The 4,124-nt window shown below is 31.6% G+C and overlaps 1 long non-coding RNA gene across 1 annotated transcript; it reads left to right on the top strand.

Annotated features, from left to right (window-relative positions):
• The first annotated feature begins 352 nt into the window (after nt 1-352).
• On the top strand, nt 353-3,865 carry LOC132640678 (uncharacterized). Its single transcript, XR_009582329.1, has 2 exons — nt 353-2,402; nt 3,489-3,865. It is a non-coding gene; the product is annotated as an uncharacterized LOC132640678 (long non-coding RNA).
• Nucleotides 3,866-4,124: the final 259 nt, after the last annotated feature.

The following is a 4,124-nucleotide window of genomic DNA, read 5'->3' as shown; positions in this document are numbered from 1 at the left end:
ATGTTCACACATGTCTGTCAATTCAGTCAGTTCGATTGTGTGTGTTTCGTGGTTAGTCAATCTAGTCTTAGTTAGTATCTTGATAGTATTCGTATATGTTTTATGTTTAAATAATGGCAGTTTAATGGTCGATAACACAGTTGCTGCTAATACGATTTTCAAATCTGTTTCAAAACCTTCTTAATAACATTTTCCCCTTTATTCTATGCTTGATATATTGCCCCTCGTGTTTGATCTAAATTTGCTTAAAATGGGAGCTTCAGCCTATTTATAAGCTACTGCTTCCATAGTATCTTCAATCTGTCGTTGGGATCTGAAATCTGTGAATTCTGTTATTTTTAAAATGATTGTTTTAACATTTTTATTCCATGCTTAATCTGAGCTTCACTTCATATATCCGAATCCTTGTGTGTCGGTTTGTTTTAATTAATTTAAATCATCCCCAGAATTCATATAAGTAGATCCGGCTTGATCGTATATGAGTAATAGATGTTATAGTTGAAAGATCCCGAAATCTTATATTGATCCTATTCTGTCATCTTCAGTTTTGTCTTGCTTCTGTTTGGTGTCTTAAATGATTGGCTTCATATTCTGCTTCAGTTAGATTTCAGTTCAGATCGCTTGATTGAATTTTTTTTTGAGTATCTAGCTTTAATTGGACTGTAGAATGTTTTTGGCTTGGGTGGTGCTTCCCTTTCCCTAATTTTGTGGCCAATCTTCCCAAAGCAGGCAGTAGATATAATCAGAATTAGTAAACACCATAGCTGTAGACCTTGGATTGTAGTAATGTTCATTTTTTTTAAGCCACTCGAGACAAGGCTGAGATAACGCTTTTTAAACACATGGCTTTCGTTAAAGTCCTGATGAGTATCAGTTAAGAGATACTAGCTTTTCAGTTTTATGGGCATTATGCTTGGGTACTGGCCAACATGAGAGTAACGCATAAATGATAGATTCATCAAAGTTTAATGAATTCATAAGATTACTCATGCATTTGCAATTTCCCATAGAGCCTGTTTCTTAGTTTATTTGATGTGGAAATTCGATTAATTGTTCACGTTTTTTAAAGTCCTCATTCGTGTATATGGATTTCCTTGAATTTATGAGTTGTAAATTGAACGATAGTGTTACTTTACTTTGTTTTCTTATTTTATAAAAGAATTATATCGTTACTCTAATCTTCTATTATTTTCTTTGTTTCGCATGTACAACCGGAGTCGAAGTATGGAGTTTGCATATCTGTGCCCAATCTTGCTTGAGCTGAAAATCACGAAAAATCTCAATCTCTCGTGAAAGTCAAAAATGGCTTTTTCACCTCTTTATACACCATCTCTGTCATCTCATTTTCATTCTTCTGACATTTTGTTTATATGTTTGGTGTGACTAACATTTTATATTATTTTATTTTTCTGACTTAGATGAACGTTAGCAAATTAGTGAAGTTTAATAATGGGTAGTTAATTCCACAAATTCATACTCATTTCTAGTTATGTTGTAAACTATTTATGGTATTTATAATATTTATTTGAGGAATTGACATTCAAAACGGCATGACTATATATTTTGAGTCAAAGGAATCATTCTTTACTTTATTATCTTAAAAATTTCAAATCGTCACTAATATGTAAATATTAATCCAAGTATACTTTATAAACATTATTTTTAAGATTTATTCAACTATGTACACTTTTAGTCGAATATAATTAAATAAAGTTAATAAAAAAGAAAATTCATGTCCTTTGTATCATATTTATAAAGCTAGATTTTGTTTGCATTGTTATATTAACACAATTTTATCCTAAGTTTTAACTTCGCTAAACTTACTGCCTATATGAAAATCATTACCTTTTCAAGTTCGCTTTCAATAATACTTAAAATATTTTCTAATACAAATCGTTATATTTTACAGGTCTTATTTTTAATAACATTACTACATTTTCCTTTAAAATTTTAGCAATATTTATGAGCTATTTTCCAAACATTCAAAATATTATATTTACACTTAGCCTACCTAATCGTAAGTCCGGTCGGTTAACCATTGTTAATGGGTCTTAAAGGGTGCCTAATACCTTTCCTTTAGACTAATTGAACCCTTACCTAGAATCTTAAGTTTCGCAGACCTTAAACAGAGCTAACTTTAGAAAATAACTTTAATAAACTTTAGGTGTCCTAATTCACCATGAATAATTAGGTGGCGACTCCTTAAAACAAATAAACAAAAACAGGAATCTTCAATACGTCATACTTCTACCATTAACTCCGGTTAAAAAGGGGGTGTGACACAGTTCATTAAACATCATCTTCTTTGGAAATTACAATGCAGGAGTGGTGAAAACTCCCTTGAAGCTCTCAAAAGATAACGTGGAGCTGCAATTTTCTGCCTCGTTGCGTTCTGCAGTAAGGTACGTAGTAGATTCAGTTATTTCTTTAAAAATGGTGCATAACTAAAAGAAGGAAATAACCATATTTTGTTGTACTCTCTACTTGTTGCTTCAATTTCTGTTGTTGATTTAAGTTGTTGGTCATAACTAGAGGTAAAAGCTTTAAAGGATGCATCCATAGATTTAGGAATTATGAGAGAAATGCACAGGGTTTCAAAAGATTCCAGAATATTTTATTGAAACTAATCTTTATAAGTACAGTATTGCCAACTACTTTTGTAAATTGCAGATTTTAATGCCTGAATAGCTAAGAATTGAATTAGAATGAATAAATAACGGACAATTTTGAACTATTTGATTACAACTTTTTCCAAAAACCACTACCAAAACATCTTGTAGTATGGTTCTTCAAATTTCTTACAGTAAGTGCTCTCTTTCTCGGTTTGGATAATTCTTTTGATATGGAACCTTTTGTGCATTTTTCTACAAGACTAGTTCCTGGACACTTGTATTCTCTTTGCTCTTTCATTTCAGTGTTGGTGGAAATTTCTTGGCCTCCAGCTCCCCTTGGTAAGTTTTTGCCCTTTCCATGTATGAGATTTGACATTTACTAAATTTTATATCAAGAAATTTGTCGGATGCATACTTACTGGTTTGATAAAGGGTGCACATGTTTTGGAATTGGATTGTGTTACTCGAAGTATTAATGAAACAATTGTATGGATTCAGTTACTCTGTACTTTGTTATTGAAACTGGTCGACAAGTTCCCAGTTGTGTGCTTATGTAATGATTTACATTTTAGCTTGTAATTATTTTTTTTACTTTCTTTCCAGGCTTCTAGCTCTACTTTCTGTTATTCTCATTCCTCTATAAATAACCATGACATCAAGATCCTTTCAACTTTATTCAGAGGAGATAACAACGTTCATGCTTAACGTTGTTATTTTTTTCAAATTGTTGTGTATAAGTTTAGTTCTTCCTTCTGCACATTACTGTCATTGGGCTCGTGCTGGCACGGGCTCCAACCATCTAGTATTTATTATATATACTCCACCCTTTTTTGCATTTTGGATAGGATGTTAACTGACCTCTTGTTTGTAAAATAGATGCAGATTCAATTGAAATCAAGAAAATTCGTGGAAAAGCCAGAAAAAAGGTCTTGAGAATGGAAGTAATCTATGAAAAAAGGATGATACAAGAGATCCCAATTGGTAAAAGAAGGTCACCTATGGAAATTCAATCAGCAAAGCGCTATCAAGCGAGTGGGGAATAATCCCTCGAAATTTTGTTTCTCTTCAAACAAGTGGAATGAACTCACAAGAGAGGAGAAAGCACAATGATTAGATATTGTATTTTTCAAGACAATCTCATTTTTGTCATAGGAGATATTAGTTCGTCATAAATTGACTACATTTGTGACAAAACATAGTCTTTTTTCCTAAATTGCCTTCTGATCAGTAATATAATTCAATTTTTGACTACAGTTTCAATTTGTATTTTATCACAATTACTATTGTCACTAATCATGAAAATTTATAGTGACAATTTTGTTTTGTCTGTACAAACAATATTTTTAGTGACGACATGGTAGGTTTTAACTACAAATTTATAAGTCATTTTTGTAAAAGCAAAGTTGTCACTAATTTATAAATTTAGGGACGAAATATGTTTTCGTATATAAAAGGTCGTCTTTAGTGACGAAATTACTATTATTCAACTACGAAATACATATAACTTCAGAG

This window comes from Lycium barbarum, chromosome 5 (assembly GCF_019175385.1).
Source record: "Lycium barbarum isolate Lr01 chromosome 5, ASM1917538v2, whole genome shotgun sequence".
Taxonomy (NCBI): domain Eukaryota; kingdom Viridiplantae; phylum Streptophyta; class Magnoliopsida; order Solanales; family Solanaceae; genus Lycium; species Lycium barbarum.
The sequence above is the reverse complement of the archived record's forward strand: the minus strand, read 5'-3'. Positions and strand labels throughout refer to the sequence as shown.